Below are 22,153 nucleotides of genomic sequence, written 5' to 3'. Positions count from 1 at the left end.
AACTTCATCTCCTAACCTGTAAAATTCAGTGATAGCATCCAGGTTCTCAGTCTCGCCTTGTTCACGCCCCGATGTGTGCATGGTGCTCAATTTAGAGCAGAATCGCCCCACCATAGTGTCTTTGATCATCAACACCATGACTCTGTCCAATAACACACAATCTCGGCAAAACAAAACCACTCGAGGGCCCGCATAAACACTTCCGAGATCCGGTATTTCCTTGTGAAAAATGAAGTCCTTCTGATCATTAAGGAGCAGGGAACACGGCCACTGCCTGCCGATAGATGTGACCAGGTGTTCTTTTCCCCTACTGTGACCTATGACTAGAGCTGAGCGCGGGTACGGGTATACCCGCGGGTACCCGCAGCGATCGTGACGATGTGCGGGTAGCGGGTAAAATGCGTCTGTACCCGCACTCCATGGCCAGCTAAGTGATCCCTCTCTGTCACACGCGCGCTCAGCAGTACCCTCTGTCGTTGGAAGTATAAATCCATGTGCCAGACTGGCAGCAGGCAAGTGCTGGCGCGCGAGTTCGATTATTAATGCAGACATACGTCAACCCTCGATTTACGAATTCCCTCGGTTTATGAACGCCGTCACAAAGAACCAAACTTTTTTCATGTGTTTCTTCTTGGGTTTATGAAACCTCGATATCGCACTGTGAACAGATTTTCAGGGAACGAACGGCAAAAACACACGTGTGTTGACCTCGATTTATGAGCGGGAAAGTATTGGGATCACGTCAGTAAAGATAAACAAAGAATGAAGATCAAGCACCCGTGCACTGTCCCATAGCCACAAGAATTGCCAGAAGCGGCGGTACTGACGGTGAATACATATATGGAGCCACTTTATGATGGTGCCGAGAGTGATCATATAGTGACAGTGAAGAAAACCAGCAGGACTGTTCGGAGCCGTGACAGCTCGCTCAGTGTGGAATGACATGAACAGCGCGATACGGTACTTCGAGCACCGGGCGGACGAGTCAAGTGCCAGACTTCTATCGTCTCTTCTGAACAGAAAAAATATACAAAATGTATGGTGCCGAGCATAATTGCTGGGTATTTTCAAAAGGAAACGTAATCTATTGCATTCTCTGTCGTGTTTCAGCCCATTTCTCTTCCGCGTACCTTGCACTTCGATTTATGAATCCCCCGATTTATGAACGATTTTTTCAGGAACGAAGGGTGTTCATACATCGAGGGTTGACTGTATATGGCTCTCTGTTGAAATGCAGTTTTATTGGAATACGATTGTAGCCGTCCGAGACACGTAGCCAACACTCAGAATTTCCGCTGTTTCAAAACAGAAACAGTGGTAAAGTGGACGCGTGTATACTGCTCACTTCCCCCTGCGGGTCCCAATGCGAGTATACAGACAGCAGTGCGGGTGCGGGTCTCCCAGATTAAATTCTTGCGGGTGCGGGCCACACATGCGCGGGTGCTGTGCGGGTGCGGGTCCCAGTTTGCTTACCCGCACTCACCTTTACCTATGACCCACTTGAACCACCCAGCCACGGCATCCTTGAAGGCAAATGCCCATCATCAAAAAGAGCTACTCTAATGAGCATTCTGTTTGTAAACGACGACGACAAGGAAGTTTCAATAAACCTCTTCGTCCACCCATGACATGGTGGCAGCACGTTGTCCCGCGACTCTTGGAACGCAATGGATTCGGCGACCGACGCAACAGCATGGATGCCCAGCACTTCCGTCCCTCTATCCGTAACCAGCATACTTCCACCGCCGAAGCCCCTAGACGTTTCCGGTGACCTGTGGAAAGCTTGGAAACTGTGGAAAAGTGAGTTCAAACTTTTCTGTACGGCAACGAATCTAAGGACGCAGCCACACGAAGTCCTAGCCGCTACATTTTTGGTTATGTTGGGGGAAGACGGAAGGAAATTATGCAGCACGCTACAATTCGAAAGAGAGGCGGATCGCGAAGACGTTGACAAGCTCACGGAGAAGCTCGAAAAACATTGCAAAGCGACTCTTAACCTCACCTACAAGGAATTCCTTTTCGGTTCACGAAACCAAAAAGGAGGCGAGCGTTTCAATGAATGGCTCACAGACCTTCGTACACAGGCTACCAGTTGCTGATTTGGTGAACTCGAGAGCCGAATGCTCAGAAGTCGCATAATTTTGGGTATCCGCGACAAAGCTCTCCAGCAAAAGCTAATCGCCGAAAATCCGCCGTAAAAAGCTGTTGAAATGTGTCGCATGAGAGAGCTCAGCAAACCGCAGTTTGACGACATACAGACAGAGAAAACTGACGACGGAAAACAAGTACACGCCGTAGCTGAAGCAAAAGACACATGCACCACATGCGGGTACGAACACAAGGGAAATACTGGTCCAGCGCAAGGTCAGGCATGCAAGAGCTGTGGAAAGCCAGCATGTATGTGTAAGCCACTTCGCCAGTATGTGCAGAAGTAAGAAACAGGCTCGCAGCCGACGTAAGAGACAAGCAAACACCAGACAAATGCGAGAGTTAGAATGCGACGAGGACATATGCTTCCTACAGATGTTGTCCATAAATAATGTTGCATCGAGTGATTACTGGTCTGCAGATTTTACTATTGAAGGTTCGAAACTAAGCTGCAGGGTAGATACAGGAGCAAACTGTTCGGTAATGTCAGCCGAGCGACTTGCGACGATAACAAAAATAAATAAATAAAAATAAATAAACATCACAGACCGATGTCACGCTAAACACGTTCTACGGGTTCAAACTGAAGACCGTTGGAAGAATCTTCCTGCGAGTGTCATACAACAAACGGCACAGAAACGTGGAATTCGTTAGCGTGACACAAGACGTGCCAACCACGCCCAGCGGAAAGTTATCCGAAGAACTAGGCCTAATTCAGCTCACCGTACATTCTGCTATAGCATCGAAGGAAGGCAGTGAACAAAGGCAGCTGTATGAGGCGGCACAACCGTTCCGTGACGTATTTGGAGGTATCGGCAAGCTCAACAGGGCAATGCTTCTTTTGAGAGCAAATTTCGGGTCCTCTTGTCTAGCCTCTTCAGGTCCTGAACAGTTGCTTGCATCTCGGAAGACAAGGCTATGATTAAAGCGTTAGCTATTAGTGAACACACATTAAACACATGGTTCGCACTGAATTTTGGAACAAAAATTCAATGGTTTTTCAATGACCTTTTAAGGTGCAGTCATCATTTTGTATGGGACGTAAAGCATTCATGATCAGAGCCTCAATATTTTGCAAAAATATTTGTAAGCTACATGTATCACGAGAGAATACACGGGGACTGCACAAGAGCGAACTATCCCTTTAAAGATTATAGGACAGAAAGGAAAGTTGATTAGCATAACCAAGTGTGCAGTTAATTTCTTGCTGCCAATTCCTATTGCAAACAGTGCTAACTCCTGTGGTTTCAAAATGGTTTGACTTATGATACGCGTAATTTGCACTAGCAGCTCAGTGAGCAAAATATGCAAACTCAAGGGTTCTCAAGGACTGAAAAATTCCAAGGTATTCGAGGACCAGTTGGAACCATGTAAATAGCTCACATGGGGGACTGTGGTAACACTGCTGAGCAACATCAATTGACAATGCTCTGTTAAGGATTAGGTTATGCAACTGCCTGAATGAAAATTCAGTACTTACCATGGATGTTAGATAGACTATCCACTTTTTCTTTCAAGGTCACATTTTCCCTCTTGCAAGCTTCGCCTTGCAAGCTTCGCTCTCCTTAAGCACACGCAGCAATTCCTGCATATGCAACATGAACAGCTTTGTAACAGTAAGACGAATAGCAAGCGCTGTGATTGAGCTTGAAAAATTGCTACAAACCTGCTCCGCCTGATTCGGTTGATCGTCTCGGTGTTTGCCCTCGACTTTTTTTCTCAACCTCTCCACATCAGATGGCGTCCCTGGTATGAAGGCAAGAAAGAAATAAGGCTGCAGTTTCACGCACAAATTAAGCGAAACATCACAACGTGCATGAAGGGAAGTGCCTCAGGACGAGAGCCGCCGATATTTCGAACAGAGACTGTTCTTCTGAGGACAGTCCCTGTTTGAAATATCGGCTGGGCACTTCCCTTCATACTTCCTTACAGTTTCGCTAGGTTCTGAACCCGTCCACGTCAGAACGTGTGGTCGTTTCAATGAACAACATAAGAACACTTGAAATTACTGCAATGTCCGCCACCGTTTGACACGGTTGCAACGTACACGTTGCGAAAGGCAAGCGCCATACACCCGTGGTTCTTTGGACAGATCAGTTTATTTGGTGGGTAATCAGAACTGAATGAAAACAATAAGAACATACATGAACACTCACCGACATCTACAAGCAGCGCGGGAGCAGGTTCGTCGTCGTTGGACCATGCCACCTGCACCAACCTCCCCTTGTTTTCCTCGACGCCGTTGAGAACAAGGACTTGTTTGAATTCTTCATCCCGAAGGGCGTGTATGGGATAGACGTCCCACATCTGCATTCCACACCACTTTACCAGGATGTGGATGGATTGAGATTGCGAACATTCAACTGTACGCGGCATTACGAATCAGATAAAAAGAGAAACCCCATAAAACGCAAAGCGAAAACGAACGAGCCAGTGCCGGAGCTCAAGCCAAAGCAAAAAGCAAAACCATTCTCAGCGTTGACAGACGAGCAGTATTAACGGTGCGCGCTATCTATCAAACAAAAGTTGCAGGACTTTTGTACGACTTAGCGTTGCTACAGTAGTAACTCTTTTTTATTTTGCAAAAAGTCGAAGCTATACAAGAAGTGACATCTATCAAAATTAAAACTACAGTGTTACAGCATGCACATCGCAACAAATCTGTAAGAAAATACACGGTCGTTTGACCGTGTAATACAACCATCAACTGACGCAGCCAAATATATCTCCAGAAACATCATGAGAAAATCGGAAAATAAGTTTTACTGCATGCCATGCTGCGGCTACACACTACATGCATCTGTATCTGCGCACCCACTGACAACGCCCACCTTGTCAGTCGTCTGCACCTATTATGATAGACCCGTTAATCGTGTGCGATGAATCTTCCCTGCTTTGTCATGGCATTATTTTAGGATGCTTTCATTGACTGTCTGTGTGTGTATTCTTGTGCTTGGCTCCGAGGTTTCCCTCGAACGTCGATCGTGCGAACACACCACAACCAAACCAAAGTGAATCGAAAGTACTCGGTGTCATGTCGCGAAAGGAATATAAAAGACACTTCTGGGGCTCAGCGGAGTCGGTTCCACGCTCCACATCTTGTGCCTACAAGAGGAAACTTCAAGATCAAGCCACAAAGCCAGTAAGGAGCAGTGGTCATGTATTGGCAAACGTTCCCGCCGAGGAAGGACCTGCTGCTACTGACGGTCCCTCACGCATGACATATGAGACGTTTGCATCGCCGGAGACGTGGAAGTTACCGGCCAGGTTGATATGCCAACGTGCGCTGAGAGGTATTGACAGAATATGCTTGCAGTGTCAGTTGGATCAGTTGCTTATGCAATTACAGCGATATGCGTTTTTTTTGTTTTATTTTGGTGTCACGGTTCTTATAAATGTTTCCTATGCATGCCTCTGCCAGCAGCACCGAATATGCCTCAGCGGATGAAGCAGAAGATGACTGTTCTCCAGTGCGTGCGTCGGAGTCAGAGTCTGACCCGGACGAATCTGAAGACGATGACAGTGACCTGCGTGTGCAGCAACCAGACGAGCTGGTATGTTCTTACTTCTGTGCTGCCTAGATGCAAGGACTAGTGCCTTACTATAGTTAAAATGTTGGTAAACTGCTTCGTAGTGTCTGTGCTAACTACTTTTCAGTCACGTCAAAGAGTTTCTAGAGTATTTTAACTAATAGAAACTAGTTACAGCACACCTCTGGAGCTCGCAATATTTGTTGTGTTGCAGAGTGCATCAAGTGTTACTAAACTGAATGTTATGTGTGCTAATGTAATGTGCACTAATATAATGTGCTTTGTGTGTGTCGTTGGCTGTACGCCGAAATAAATCTTTTAAAATAAAACATTAAAAAATCCACGCTTAAAATTCCACCCTTCGAAATCCATTTTCTGAAATAAACCGTTTAAAAATACACGTCCTCAAAATAAACGCTGTTAAAATAAATCATGGTTAGGCTTAGGAAGGTAACGCTCCGTATCAAAGTAGTGATAGCCGTATGGGCGACATGATGTTCTTTTCGGCGAAACATGCTATTATGATGTTTCTTGCTCATGTTTGTATTGTTATCAATTACATAACAACTTAGGATTTCGAAATATCCAGCTTAAAAGTGATGACGACGATGCGCGTATGAATACAGGACGCGCACACTTGATCATACCTGGGTAGTAATAGCATTATTGTAATGAAATTACTTTTTATGGTAATTTGTAATGTAACGCATTACTTTTGACATTAAGTAATTTGTAATGTAACGCATTGCTTTTGACATCAAGTAATTTGTAATGTAATTTAATTACACTTGGGCTGTAATTTTAATGACATTACTCATCACTTTTTACAAAAGAATCGAGTGTGTGTTCTGTGTTGGCACTTGGCAGAAAGAGAGTTGGGGGACTGGCAAATGAACAGAATTCCAACGGCACTACGAACGGTGACGCACTCAATCGGCACGTGGAACGTCAATTCCCTTCTACAAGCCAGTTGCCTTAGGCAGGGCATTCACAAACAAACGTTGTTAGGTCAACGGTTTGTAGCCCTGGAGAATCATTGTTTGCGGGCCCCATCCTCTTGACAGTCTTCCTGTTGTCGTGATACATTGTGTCTCCTTCGTCTCTACATTGTGGAACGAGGCACACTAGCATGACATGTATGTAGAAGAGACAAATAGAAGAGTACAAGCTAACTGTTGATACATTGTAAGCATGCATTTTTCTCCTCGAATTTCGGGGAAGGCAAGTTTCGTCAACTTGCGTGTCCCTTGTGCCTTCCACAAACTCGGGAACATGTATGCCAATAATGGTAAAGTAATGACTTTGTAATGTCATTACTTTTTTGTAGTAATTGTAATGTAATTTTATTGCGTTTCAATTGCAGTAATGAGTAATGTAATTTAATTAAATTCTAACTGGAGTAATGTAATTTAATTACATTTTAGAAGTAATTTACGCAGGTATGCTCTTGATCCTTGAGCCAGCTGAGCGCTGAGGACGGATTGCGCGGCGACGGTCATTCGCACTGGTGAAAGAAAGGCCAAGAAAGCGCGCACGCACACGAAAAAGAGAAACGCAAAATCAGAAAACATACCAAAGAATGGCCAAACTCTCCTGATAGTCGGCTCTATATTAGACTATATTACACCGATGTCGTGCGTTACTTGCACTGCTAAAACAGAACTTCACCGAATAATACGCTCCCGGGCATCCGTCATTCCGAATGATATCAGCCCCCCGCCCTCCTACTGAGTTGGCAAAACTTGTCACGGATCATATACGGACATACAACCTACTTCCGGTGTACCGAAATCCTCGTTCACCGTTATAGCCCTGGCTAGCCCCAAGCGCGAGGAGGGTACTATTTTCCGCGGCGGACGTAGAGCCGTCGGCTGTCCACCAATCAGGGACGATGGATGTTAAAAGATTTGTTTCGAAGCGTTTATTCTTCAAAGTTTATTTTTCGGAGTTTATTTCGACAGCGTGGATTTTCTCATGATTTATATTGAAGAGTTTATTTTGCAAATTTGATATTTAAGAGATTTATTTTTGAACGTTTTATTTTTACATGATTTATTTCGGCGTCATCCCGTGTCGTTGTCTCATCATTAGTTTGGCTTTTCTAAGTATGTTACGTAAGAACCTTATGCTGTGCAAAAGTGCAACGTAATGAGTAGAGCATTACATTTCATGCAAATACGTGTTTTTTTCTCGATATGGTTTCGTACCTGGACGATGAAAAAGCACTTTGGTCGTGGTGTGGGACGGATTAGAAGGGCTCTATCGTGCATATAAATGCATGCTTTGCACGTTGTGGCATATTTCGCATGAACGTGCATGCATAGTGCATACAGTGCCATATTTTCAGTTTCCACGCGGGATAGCATATTTCTTATTTTTTAATAGATGCTTTTCCCGGTTTCGGGACGGAGTTGGGTCGTCTTTCGCGAAAATTCTGCTCCGAGTCCCGGCCAGGACCTTTCAGCATAGTCGCCATCTCCCACGCTCATTACTTTCTTCCTTTGTGTCCTTCCTTCTAATCCTTCTCCTTTCACCTTCTTTGGCGGCGAGGGTCAACCTTGTGCAGTCTTTTCACTCTCGTGAAACCTGCGCTAGGGTATAGTACGGAGGAAAGTGTTAGTGTGCATGGCACACTCACTCAGTTGGGCTCGATGGTGGGCGACACATTTGCTGTACTGAATAATACTTCTTCTGTTTATGGATAATCAGCACTCAAAAAAAAAAAAAAAAAAAACGATCGGCGCCTGAAAAAGAGCCGCACCGAAAGAACTAAACTAAATCTTTTTGATCTAACTCCAGATCCCTGGTTTCCCAAGTTTCTTGTAATCCAGTCAACCGAAGATGGAAAATCACTGGCAAAAATCTCTCCTTTCGCTGTGGCGAAGGACCTGGAAAAAGTCATTGTTAAAGGATACAACGCAAAAAAAACTAAACAACGGAGACACCCAGGTTGAAGGACGAAGTAACCAACAAAGCACTGCATTGCAAACACTGAAGATCATTGGGGATACTCCTGTGAGTGTGACGACACGTCGTACATTGAACATTGTGAAGGGCGTGATTTCAGAGGACTAGCTTCTCGGATGCACGGAACCTGAGATTGAAGAGGGTTTGAGTGACCAGGGTGTAGTATGCGCAAAAAGAATCATGATGAGGAGGGACGGCAAGGAAATTGACACCAAACACATTATTCTGTCCTTCAAACTAGACACCATACCCACCAATGTAAAGGCAGGTTACCTGAGCTGTAATGTTAGGCCCTATCTGCCAAATCCGAGACGTTGTTTCAAATGCCAGGGTTTTGGGCACAGCTCACTTGCATGTCGCGGACATCTGACATGCCCAAAGTGCGCTGGCAAAGACCACTCAGGAGAATCTTGCAGCAATGAATACCGTTGTGCTAACTGCCAAGGTAACCACCCAGTATACTCACGATTTGCCCGCGCTGGAAAGACGAAAAAGAAGTAGTCAGAATCAAAACAGAGCAGAATATTTCCTACACAGCTACTAGAACCCAGTACGAATTTCAAAAGAAAGGCAGTTTCTCCGAAGTTGTGCGTAGGGGAGTGGCACCACAGAGGAAATCCGTGGAGACTCAAACATGCTCGCAGGTTATTGAGCCTCCACCCCACACTCCCCAAGAGGAAGCTGGGGGCACTCAGGTGTCTCCTGCTACAACGGAGGTCAGCCGTCCAACTGGCCAAAAAGAAACAGCCACGGCTCCTTCTAAAGCCGATGGCATGCAGTCGATTTGGGATGGAGGCGTGACAGCCCCCTCCCAGAAAGGCCTTCAAAGTATGGAGGTTGATGATGACGGCAGAATGTCGCGAAAGTAATCATCAAGCCTCCCTGAAATGCACCCAAAAGAAAAACGAGAAAAAGGCAGAGGAGGAGGAGCAAAGACAAGCGAACCACAGAAGCCACCCCTGCGAAGGGTCCAACCTCCTAAATGAAACAAGTGCTACCCAGTCGGCATAACCAAGTGCTCCAAGTGCTGCGCTTCATTTTGTTTCTGCTTGGAATTGCAGCCATTATGAACCACTTCCTCCAATGGAATTGCCGTGGTTTGTTTTCAAATCTAGACGACGTAAATGATCTTTTTGATACCTACAATGCAGCATGCTTTTGTCTCCAGGAATCTTACTTGAATACAAACTCTCCAACTCCTTTATGTAGGCACAACATATTCCGAAAGGATCGAAATGACACGAATCGTTCATCTGGAGGTGTGGCGATTGTCACACGAGCGTCTGTTCCAGCCAAAATAGTTAACCTCAATACACAGTTGGAAGCTGTAGCAGTGCAGGTGTGCCTGGACAGAGTAGTCACTGTCTGCTCCGTTTATCTGCCGCCAACAGACTCCTTTCATTCTCTTAGGCGATTTTAACGCACACAACCCACTCTGGGGTAGTACAAGGACCGACTGTCGGGGAAAGGTGATAGAAAAAGTCTTGCTATCATCTACCGTCTGTCTTTTGAATACAGGGTCACCTACGTATGTACAGTCCGCTACACAATCTTTCTCGGCATTAGACCTGTCTCTATGTAGTCCATCTCTTTTTGGAGTTTTAGAGTGGTCAGTAAAAGAGAATCCATTGGGAAGTGATCACTTTCCAGTGGTATTGAAGTATCTGCCTCGAGTAGATATCTTAACAACATGTCCCCCCCTGGTGGAAACTTGAACAAGCCGACTGGAACACTTTTTCTGAAAAATGCGACCTGTCTTTAATCCCTGTTGATAGGATGACAACTGACGAAGCAAACCATGTCATAACTAATGTCATCCTTGACGCAGCAGCACAATGTATGTGACAGGTGACGTAATACTATTTCTGTGCCTCGAAGCTGAGAAGACCACACCGGCATGTGGCTTGATGGTATCAATCCCACGAAGGTCCCGCTGCAGGTTTGCCTATTTCGAAAATAAAACTGTATGTAGTAACATAACTTTATTGGTGAAGCAATCACAACTTACAAGTCACTTGAACAGGTGGGCTGTACTGGGTGTATATGCGGGACAGAGCGGAGTCCCCTGAACATTCTTCATCAATGTACTGTGCAGTACATTGCCGAACAGGACACATTTCGCAATGTACATGTTGTTCAGGAGCAGGATCTAAGGCAGCTGAGTGTGCATGCGAGGTATTGCGCAGTCGAGCATGGCTACGAGGAGCGTCTCCTGTTCCCGGGGATACATTTGCTTCAACACATCGTGCTGAGCTATTATCTGCAATAAGAATTTGAACTGCAATTACAAACAAATATTTTGAAACTGAATCACTAACACAGACGCGTCAACGGCGGGAAACGCATATCGAAAAAAAAAAAAAATGAAAGAGGCACGAGTCACCTGTACCGAAATGATCTGCTGTAGATGGCCACATATAAAGTACCAGCGCGGTGAACACCGGGCGTACGCGTATGAATTTGCAGCCTCTTTCGGCAGCGTCGGCGTGCTTTGCCGACTAAATCGTACGAAGTTGTCTCGTTCGGGTGTAGGAGAAAAGGTCCCCGGAGAAACTCAAAAGTGCATCCCACAAAGATTGCTTCTTGCCTTCTCTTTCATTTGTTCGCGTTTTGGCAATACAGTTTTTAATACCGTGTACACACTGCATTGACTAATGTGCGGATACCTGTGCATTAAAAGCTCCCGAAATATGCATGCAACTGTGAACTGAAATCTTTAAAGTTATTGCATAAATCTACAAAGATATGTATGAATAAAATATTATAAATAAGAGATATATATAAGATATCAGTGCTATAAAGATGCTGCATTGTACTTGCTGTGAAAGCACGGCACCCAATGCACAGAATCTCAGGTCCTCGTAGTATGGCCATTCTGGGGAATCATTCCATCCCCACGTCAACCCTATGCGTGTCATACTCGTTAAAATGACAGTTTGTTTATACTAGAATTGCCAAAACTATTCATACAAATACAGACAAAAGATGTGTATTCAGCCCGTGATAATATGACCTGCTCATGGGTTTCGGATGACGCGCGTCAAAGCTGATTCGCGAATTTCAGGGTGACTCGTGATGCTCTTTGTGGCAATTTCACATATACCTGACAGGGTAGCGTCAGTGGTCGTTGGGACCTGGTTCAGCGGATAGAGATGACACCCAGAACTACACTGTTATCCAAAAAGGTAGATATTTACTCCATAAGAGGAGTAAATGGCTTATCGCATAGCGAACCCCTCCAGAGGAGTTTTTTTCAGGGTGTCGGAGCGAACCGAAAACCGGAACCGAAAACCGAAAAAAAACGCTATTTTGGTGCGAACCGGAACGGAATCGAAACCGTATACGTTTTTTTCGCTCAGGAGGGAAACCGAAAAATATATTTAACGGTTTTTGGTCCAAGAAAAAACTTCGCCGGTTTGGACTACGGATAGGCGAATGAAACAGACGTCGTATGCTCTGAAGTCATGTCATGTATACTATACGAGGGTTGCGGTTACGGTGGAATGTATGTCGGTATACTATGACCCTTAGGCTCCCTTTGTAATGGTTTATCGTTCGCGCGCGAACACAGACTTAGAGGTACATGTGACTCTCTAGCAATGTGCCGTAGTGTTCGTTTTAATTTGATCCCCGCAAACCCTCCTCAACTAAACAGCGACCCAAGGGAGCTGCATAACGGCTCTTTATCGGTAATGTCGCGCAACGCGTCCCTTGTTTGAGAACAGCTAAGTTGAATACATTTACGTATACGCGATGGCAAGCCCGTGCGAAGTGGCAACTCTTTTGTGGACAGGACACGAAGAAAATAAAACGGAACCGTCGAGCGCGTTTGTGAGTGAAGGTGTTCCTCGATTTGCGTCGTACTCGTGCGATTGTGCTTGCTGGCTAGACAGTAGCAACAGACATTCGGATGGGACGCGATCGCTCCAACCCAGCAAGAAAGTACTTTACTTATGAGATCCCGCCAAACAAGTCAATTTGTAGCATGTGCTTCAAGAGGGAGAAAGCCCATTTGAACAGACAGTAACCTACAGGAACCAGGAGCTACCAAGTTCACAGCTGTCTATTAATATTAAATACCATGTATGCGGAATAAACGAGTTTACATTTTGTAACATCGATTTTTTTTTTGTAGGGATGAATATTCCCAGCAGAAGCGGAACCGGTTAAAAACCGGTATGAACCGTTATTTTTTTGCTCCGGAGCAGAACCGGTACCGGATCGTTTATGATGTAACCGGAACGAAAACCGGAACGAAAAACGTTTCGGTTCGACACCCTGGTTTTTTTCACTCCTTGGAAGAGGAGTATTCCTGTACTCCTTCTGCGGTGGAGTAAATTTACCGCTTGTGAGGAATTTTTTGTGTTGCACATATACACCCTTTAAGGAGTAAAACTAGGTGAAATGAGAAGTTAATAACTCCCTTATAAGGAATACTTGAGCCACAAAAATGGCAGTACTTCACACCATACACAGGAGTATTTTTACACCACGTTCAACACCCCCCATTCCTTATTTATGCAACTGATGTCATGGTCTAGTTACTAAGAGACAGTTGATACATTAAAAGCATTTTATTTGCATTTCCTAAGTGCATTTGTACTGTATCTGATTCTATCACTTAATATTGACACTCATGGTGGACATCTTAATTGTCCTTACTGTAGGTATAAAAAACTGGAGAAAGTCTGCGTATTTCACCCGTGGTTTAGTTTCCTGCATTTCTGCGAAGCACGTTCGAGAAAGGCAAGAAGCTTGTGTGATGCACGTGGATATGCAATGTGAAACACCCAGAAGGCGGCAAAAATGCTGCAGATTCCATCAAACAAAGAGGACGCGGTGAAGACGTCTTGCTGGTTGACGTAGACTTTGACGTCTTCACCCGCAATTATGGCGCATGATGTCAGACATGGGGCATCCTATTGATTGCATGAGGGAACACAGTAAGCGGTGCCCTTTGCAATTAAATAGGTGGATATGTATAAACTATAAATCCACTTGTTCACAGTAGCCTCTCCTGGCTGAATGGTAGTAAAAAGGCACGCATCCACATCGGCACACTGTTCATATGCTGAGCCATACTGCAATGCCGACAACAGCTACTGACTCATCTGAGAAAATTGTTTGACGATAAGAAGAACCATTTGGAGTTTGAATGAATGTTGGTCTACACTGAGATAAAAGATCACCTTGCAGATGATACTCTCCAGTTTCTTCTTGCAGCGCCCAACAATAAAGTTTAATGCTCCCATGACAGCATTTTCTAGAAAAAAAAAAGGCAAGGTTATCAGTGAAAATACGTGTCTCAGAGCAAGGGATGCATACCAGTAGACATTTCTGAAAATTTAACTACTTCCCGGTTGTCACCATGCTGCGCGATGACATTGGTGAGGTCTAAAAAGCCCTTTTCGAAAGCAATCATCAAGTGCACTCTCCAAAGAAGCTTGAACTCGAGCAATAACTGCAATGGAAGTGTGCTAGTAAATTGGTTACATCAAACAAAGGATGAAATCCGTTTAGCAAGTGCATTGTCTTAGCAGCATACACTTAGTAAGGCATTGAGGTTTTGTAAGACATACAAGTAATAAATGTTATCCAAAATATTTCCTGAACCTTCCTGGCATACGCAACATCCAAACATGTTGGCAGTACGTAATTAGCAAAAACTAGCAGAAGTGATGCACTGTAATTAAGGCAAGAAAAATAATATTTCCATGCCAGTCCAAGTCTACGCTGCACACAAAGCAGCGCGTCACAACGACGACTTACTCCAGACTCTGTTGCCAGGAAAGGAAATTGCAGTAAGGCGTCATCAAGAGTTCCCTTCATTATCTGGTCATGCCGCTGCTTTGCGTTTGCAAGCAATCTCTCTTCAATTTGTTCATTCTCCTCCTCAATGTGAGAAAGCAGGCACTGCCTGTGCAGCTCTAGTGATTCCTCTGTCTCACCATCGAAAATCAGGTGCTCCTCGTTCTGTACAACGTAGAAATACGTAGTATTGCAGCGCATGCACCCATCATGTCCCTTTCGTACACGCAGTAGGAAGGAATTGACTCACATCGAGACGGGAAACCTTCTTGCCACCGTTAGGCTCCTCATTAAAGCTCTGTCTCTTATTTTCATGCTTCTTGCGCATCGCGAGCACCGCAGGGTGTGTGTTCATCTTCCTTCTCATGTTTTTGAATTTGTACTTGAGGCCCTCAATCAAGGACTGCTGCAAAAGACAACCATGTCTCAGTACCTTCTCAACTGGTCACAAGGAAAGTACTACTTTAAACATTCAAGCCATGTACGCAAAAAATGCAATGCTATGTTATGTTGCAATTATTCGGAATTAAGGCTAAATATATTTACATATCCAGACATCTTTCCTGCGGTGGTGAAGCTGTCCCTTAAATGTGGGTGTTTTTGGACGAGCAGATTAGCAGCCCGCCGGTAAAAGTGCTGCGTTGGGTACCTACAACATACATAAATTGGTACTTGAACGCTAAACCGCAAAAGCCTCATGAGTTCAAAGCAAGCCTCATTCGCTCATGATAAAGTGCGTCGATGATTGCACGACGAACATCACCCCCAATGGGATCTCCTCGAGAGAGCACTGCTTCCCAAGGGCCGCACGCCGGAATGGAATTTAAGGTAGTCGTATTTGTCAACAACTGGAACGTTCTCTTTCTTGATTGAAGGAGGTGGGAGCGCGCACCTAGAGAATTGCACACCTTTATGTCTCATGCCCAAGAATTAGGGACAAAACGTAAAGCAGGCTTCACCTAAAACGGCTCCCATAGAGCCTGTGTATTCTGGAACGAAAAGCGCGTGCTACATATTCTGCTGGCAGCGCTTTGCATTCGTTCTCTAATGGCATCTTGCCTCTGCCAGGACAAAACTTTTGATATACCTCAGCTGGTTCCCCCTCTAAGGAAATGGAACGAACAGGGTCTGTTAGAGGCATGTCGGCAACGCCAGTCAATCGCTGTGTACGGGCCTTGGATCCGGGTACACGTTTGCTGGTTACGGGAGTCCTGGGTTTACCGGGTGGCATTTGACCGGTTGCCTGCAAGACCTGACTTAGAACTTTTTGAAGTGCGTCGAGGGTAACACCTTGACTTAATGTCCCTGCTTGGCTGTAGGGGGCAGTACACAACTGGCTTGGCTTCTCTCGGTTTAGGCGGGAAAAGAAGGATGCAACAGCCACTTTATCCTCTCTGAGTGCTTCGGAGGTCTTATGGGCCTTGTATGTGTCTACCACGTTGTCGATGACCCTGACAGCCTTGATGACCATCGTTCCTATGGTCTACAGATCTCTCATGTTTTGGTCGCCGCCGATGTCCAGGCGCAGTCTTCTGGCGCAGTAAATAATCTCCTTGTAGTTGGCTGCAGCGACTATGCCCAAGTTTTTACGATAGCCATACCATTGGTTGTCACCAACTGCCCTGTCTGCGGTGAGGAAGTTTGCAAACTCTCGGGGGAAATGCCCTGCGAGCAGGTCCCAGTGAAAGGTAGGATGTTCGACCATCTCTGTGCGAACCAGCGTAAGCCCTGTAAGCCCTGAGAATCCAGCCTGGACGAAAATCAGCTTCAGGCGAATATTATCATCAGCAAGGAGGTGGCCCCATCTCGGGAAGAAGTACTCGGCGCAATGGTCGTCGAAGTATGGTCCGTACTTCGACCAAATGACTGGGATTTGGTCACTGGTAACCGAAACCACCCATCCCATGTTACCCAGGTCCTGCGAGACCTTTGCCAACTTCCTCTGAGTAATATTGCCTTGCTGGGTGTAGGCCAGAAACACCCCAAGATAAGCGTTCATGAGTCTCGAGCGCGCGCTTGGCGACATGTACATCGCCATTGCCTGTATGGCGTCTGGCATGGCCGCCTCTGGCATCTCTCCGCACTTGTCGCGGGTTGCCCAAGCTGCTTTGTTAGTTTTGGCTTGTAGCCAGGTGTACCCATCATCAACGAGATCTCTCAGCATAATCTTAACACCTGTGAAAACAGCGCTGTTTGCTTGTAGCCCGTTCGTGACAAAGTCATCTGGTAAACCGACGGCAAATGCCTCCCCAATCATCATCCAAAGGCTATCGTCCTCTGCTACATCCTGTCCCAGATTAGCTGCCTGGGCACAGGAAAACAATTTTTCTATGTTAAGCTGCAGATGTGTATTGAATGGGGGCAATGTAGCATGTTTCATGGCGAACTTGATTGCCCCCTTGTAAATGTCACGTGAAGAGCGAATTTTGTCATCATATAGTAAGGGCCCGACTGGTATACCCAGAGCAGATCTTTGGTGCCTGGCCGAGGCGGGGATGTACACAGCATGTTGCGAGGATGCGAAATCTTTCTCGGGGTCGCCAATAGTCGTGTAGTTTACATCCTCTACGCGCCGAGACTGACGAGGGCTGGCTTGACGCCTGAATGTTACAACCGGCACGGCTCCAGTAGCCCCGGCCACGCGGCGAGAAAACGCCTTGCTACGAAGAGTTTCAGCACTCATGGATCTAGTGCTGAGCAACCATGAGCCAGAACCCAATCCAATACCACGAAAGCAGAAATAAAATAAAACAAACAAATTGTTGGACAATAGGAGGGGGGGCAATGTAGCACCTTTCATGGCGAACTTGATTGCGCCCTTGTAAATGTCATGTGAAGAGCGAATTTTGTCATCATATAGTAAGGGCCCGACTGGTATACCCAGAGCAGATCTTTGGTGCCTGGCCGAGGCGGGGATGTACACAGCATGTTGCGAGGATGCGAACTCTTTCACGGCAGTACACAACTGGCTTCAAAGAGAGACACCAATCAGCTTCAAGCGAATATTGTCATCAGCAAGGAGCTGGCCCCATCTCGGGAAGAAGTACTCGGCGCAATGGTCGTCGAAGTATGGTCCGTACTTCGACCAAATGACTCGGATTTGGTCACTGGTAACCGAAACCACCCATCCCATGTTACCCAGATCCTGCGAGACCTTTGCCAACTTCCTCTGAGTAATTTTGCCTTGCTGGGTGTAGGCCAGAAACACCCCAAGATAAGCGTTCATGAGTCTCGAGCGCGCACTTGGCGACATGTACATCGCCATTGCCTGTATGGCGTCTGGCATGGCCGCCTCTGGCATCTCTCTGCACTTGTCGTGGGTTGCCCAAGCTGCTTTGTTAGTTTTGGCTTGTAGCCAGGTGTACCCATCATCAACGAGATCTCTCAGCATATCCTTAACACCTGTGAAAATAGCGCTGTTTGCTTGTAGCCCGTCCATGACAAAGTCATCTGGTAAGCCGACGGCAAATGCCTGCCCAATCATCATCCAAAGGCTATCGTCCTCTGCTACATCCTGTCCCAGATTAGCTGCCTGGGCACAGAAAAACAGTTCTTCTATGTTAAGCTGCAGCTGTGTATTGAATGGGGGCAATGTAGCACCTTTCATGGTGAACTTGATTGCCCCCTTGTAAATGTCACGTGAAGAGCGAATTTTGTCATCATATAGTAGGGGCCCGACTGGTATACCCAGAGCAGATCTTTGGTGCCTGGCCGAGGCGGGGATGTACACAGCATGTTGCGAGGATGCGAACTCTTTCTCGGGGTCGCCAATAGTCGTGTAGTTTACATCCTCTACGCGCCGAGACTGACGAGGGCTGGCTTGACGCCTGAATGTTACAACCGGCACGGCTCCAGTAGCCCCGGCCACGCGGCGAGAAAACGCCTTGCTACGAAGATTTTCAGCACTCATGGCTCTAGTGCTGAGCAACCATGAGCCAGAACCCAATCCAATACCACGAAAGCAGTAATAAAATAAAACAAATTGTTGGACAATAGGAGGGGGGCAATGTAGCACCTTTCATGGCGAACTTGATTGCGCCCTTGTAAATGTCATGTGAAGAGCGAATTTTGTCATCATATAGTAGGGGCCCTACTGGTATACCCAGAGCAGATCTTTGGTGCCTGGCCGAGGCGGGGATGTACACAGCATGTTGCGAGGATGCGAACTCTTTCTCGGCAGTACACAACTGGCTTGAAAGAGAGACACCAATCAGCTTCAGGCGAATATTGTCATCAGCAAGGAGTTGGCCCCATCTCGGGAAGAAGTACTCGGCGCAATGGTCGTCAAAGTATGGTCCGTACTTCGACCAAATGACTGGGATTTGGTCACTGGTAACCGAAACCACCCATCCCATGTTACCCAGGTCCTGCGAGACCTTTGCCAACTTCCTCTAAGTAATATTGCCTTGCTGGGTGTAGGCCAGAAACACCCCAAGATAAGCGTTCATGAGTCTCGAGCGCGCGCTTGGCGAAATGTACATCGCCATTGCCTGTATGGCGTCTGGCATGGCCGCCTCTGGCATCTCTCCGCACTTGTCGCGGGTTGCCCAAGCTGCTTTGTTAGTTTTGGCTTGTAGCCAGGTGTACCCATCATCAACGAGATCTCTCAGCATAATCTTAACACCTGTGAAAACAGCGCTGTTTGCTTGTAGCCCGTTCGTGACAAAGTAATCTGGTAAACCGACGGCAAATGCCTCCCCAATCATCATCCAAAGGCTATCGTCCTCTGCTACATCCTGTCCCAGATTGGCTGCCTAGGCACAGAAAAACAATTCTTCTATGTTAAGCTGCAGCTGTGTATTGAATGGGGGCAATGTAGCACCTTTCATGGCGAACTTGATTGCCCCCTTGTAAATGTCATGTGAAGAGCGAATTTTGTCATCATATAGTAGGGTTGTTGTCAATGCGCCATTAAACTCCCAATCATCATCATCATCATATAGTAGGGGCCCGACTGGTATACCCAGAGCAGGTCTTTGGTGCCTGGCCGAGGCGGGGATGTACACAGCAGGTTGCGAGGATGCGAACTCTTTATCGGGGTCGCCAATAGTCGTGTAGTTTACATCCTCTACGCGCCGAGACTGACGAGGGTTGGCTTGACGCCTGAATGTTACAACCGGCACGGCTTCAGTAGCCCAGGCCACGCGGCGAGAAAACGCCTTGCTACGAAGATTTTCAGCACTCATGGCTCTAGTGCTGAGCAACCATGAGCCAGAACCCAATCCAATACCACGAAAACAGAAATAAAATAACAAATTGTTGGACAATAGGAGGGGGGCAATGTAGCACCTTTCATGGCGAACTTGATTGCGCCCTTGTAAATGTCATGTGAAGAGCGAATTTTGTCATCATACAGTAGGGGCCCGACTGGTATACCCAGAGCAGATCTTTGGTGCCTGGCCGAGGCGGGAATGTACACAGCATGTTGCGAGGATGCGAACTCTTTCTCGGCAGTACACAACTGGCTTGAAAGAGAGACACCAATCAGCTTCAGGCGAATATTGTCATCAGCAAGGAGTTGGCCCCATCTCGGGAAGAAGTACTCGGCGCAATGGTCGTCGAAGTATGGTCCGTACTTCGACCAAATGACTCGGATTTGGTCACTGGTAACCGAAACCACCCATCCCATGTTACCCAGGTCCTGCGAGACCTTTGCCAACTTCCTCTGAGTAATATTGCCGTGCTGGGTGTAGGCCAGAAACACCCCAAGATAAGCGTTCATGAGCCCAAGCAACACACCAAATTTGGCCCAATGATGGGCCAAATTTGGCAAGCCAAACTCGCCATCGATGGCCCATGCTTGGCCAAACAGCACATTTCCGGTATGGGTTTCGTTCCTTGGCCAAAGACTCAGGCATCATTTGGCTGGCCAATCACTGCCCAAATACATCAGTTAATTAATGAACTCTTGTTAGTACACAGGCAGTGACACGCTATAAAGTAACCTGTAGCTCAATTTTATTTGTGTTTATTATGGCACGTACAAATATTGATTACATATTGATTGGTGGTTAGTTGCTTGTTTCCTTCTCTGCGAGCGACCCCCCATTCCGACCGGCTGCAAAATACAGCCATTTGTCGACCACATTTTTGATTATGGCGTCTGCAGAATCCTTTAAGTTTATGCGCATGGACCCTGAAAGAAAGAGATGCAAAATATCAGTTCTGAGATGGGACGAGAAAGTGCTCATTGGCAAGAGACTGCATATCATATTACCAGTTGTCAGCTAAGCACGGTGCAGTACATCCCACAGATATAGTCAGGGAAATTTCGTACAATCAAAACACATCAGGATTTTTGAAACGTGAAATGGCTCGCAGTTGGGATAATCTTTCAATTTGCCGCTTTTACCCGAATTTCCCTAATTAAAAAGCTAGGTAATTAATTTCAGGTAATTAGTCGTCCAGTAATTACATTTTCTCTCACAGAGGATGTCCGCCTGGCCGTAGAACAGCTGCAAAACCAACATCTACGCTGCTCCTGAAGCTGTTTAATAAAAATTCTGCAAATGCTAAAAATAAACATCTTGCATGTTTCTGTATGGCCTGTATTTACAGTAATGCAGAATCTATAATTCGGCAAGAAATTAGAACTATGTGAAATTTGTTGGATCAACCGAATCAACGAAACACCAACAGTGGTACTACGCCAAGTGCTGTGGCAAGTACATGTATCTCCAAAAGAAGGCATTTAACGAAATACCATAGAGGTTGGGCTCCTTTCCCCCTGTAAGTAGGTTTCTAAATCTTCCAGCATTTAGAAAGGTATGGCAGGTATCATGGGGGTAGTCCTCGGAAGATTTAAGGGTACATTCCCATGAAGGCATCGCTTGTTCATTTCACGTAATTCCAGCAAACTTTCTTTGTTATGCAGGAAAATCCCGCTTTCGAATACTGCGCAAACATAAACAACGGGGATAATGAAACACTGACTTGCAACGCACACTATAACACAGCGAGTACAATGTCGCCCACCTTTAAACCTAGATTCAAGAGTCCAGATTTTCTCTAGTTGTGTCTCGAACAGATGACGACCTTCGTGGTCTCCTAGTGCATGTTGTGGTGTCCCTCGAGAGAGAGCACAAATGCAATATCCATGTCAGTTTAGTTGCACCAAATTGCAAAACAAAAGACAATAAACTAGTTACATTAGCATAGTTTTGAGGTGGGTATATAAGGTCACCTGACTTTCTGGCCAACAAGAGCAAGGACTTTTGTCCAACGAGGTGGCTAATTAACTAAAGCATTTTGATAATTTTTTAAAGTTTGTTTGTTTGTTTGTTTCTAAGAAAAAAAAACAAGGAGAAAAGGAAAAGTAGTAGGAGTAAAGTATTAGTCGACAGGGTATATTTATATGCTTTATGAACACAAGTACCATTGGTGCTCTAGTTATTGTTCTCAATAACTGGCAGCAAGATAGCAAGGGGCTGCACATACCGTAACGAGGCACTAAGATTCCCATGATGCTATAGTCTGGTAGATGAAGCATTGTAATGCACACCATGTGTATGCGAGGACAGTTGCAATCCCATAAGATGTGTTAAATTATGGTTTGTCAATGTAGGAAAAATACTGTCAAACGTCCCCACCATATCCTTGAGCTGTGCTTCATGGAGGTGATGATGATGTTTCAGGTTTTCTTGGCGCATAAGCAACGAAGGCCATAAGCTCCGTGGAGGATACACGGATGTTACTCTGTC

The 22,153-nt window shown here is 45.9% G+C and overlaps 1 long non-coding RNA gene across 3 annotated transcripts; it reads left to right on the top strand.

The window, feature by feature from the left end:
• Positions 1–1,640: 1,640 nt before the first annotated feature.
• Positions 1,641–20,991, top strand: LOC135383071 (uncharacterized). 3 transcript variants are annotated; one of them, XR_010419649.1, is made up of 4 exons: positions 1,641–1,800; positions 5,573–5,702; positions 8,478–8,693; positions 20,883–20,991. It is a non-coding gene; the product is annotated as an uncharacterized LOC135383071 (long non-coding RNA). The 3 variants fall into 3 exon arrangements; XR_010419647.1 differs by lacking the exon at positions 20,883–20,991 and having other exon boundaries at positions 8,478–8,905; XR_010419648.1 differs by lacking the exon at positions 20,883–20,991 and having other exon boundaries at positions 5,570–5,702; positions 8,478–8,905.
• The last annotated feature ends 1,162 nt before the right edge of the window (positions 20,992–22,153 follow it).

The sequence above is a fragment of the Ornithodoros turicata genome, chromosome 2, assembly GCF_037126465.1.
Source record: "Ornithodoros turicata isolate Travis chromosome 2, ASM3712646v1, whole genome shotgun sequence".
Classification (NCBI taxonomy): Eukaryota; Metazoa; Arthropoda; class Arachnida; order Ixodida; family Argasidae; genus Ornithodoros; species Ornithodoros turicata.
This window is presented reverse-complemented; position numbering and strand designations above follow the sequence as displayed.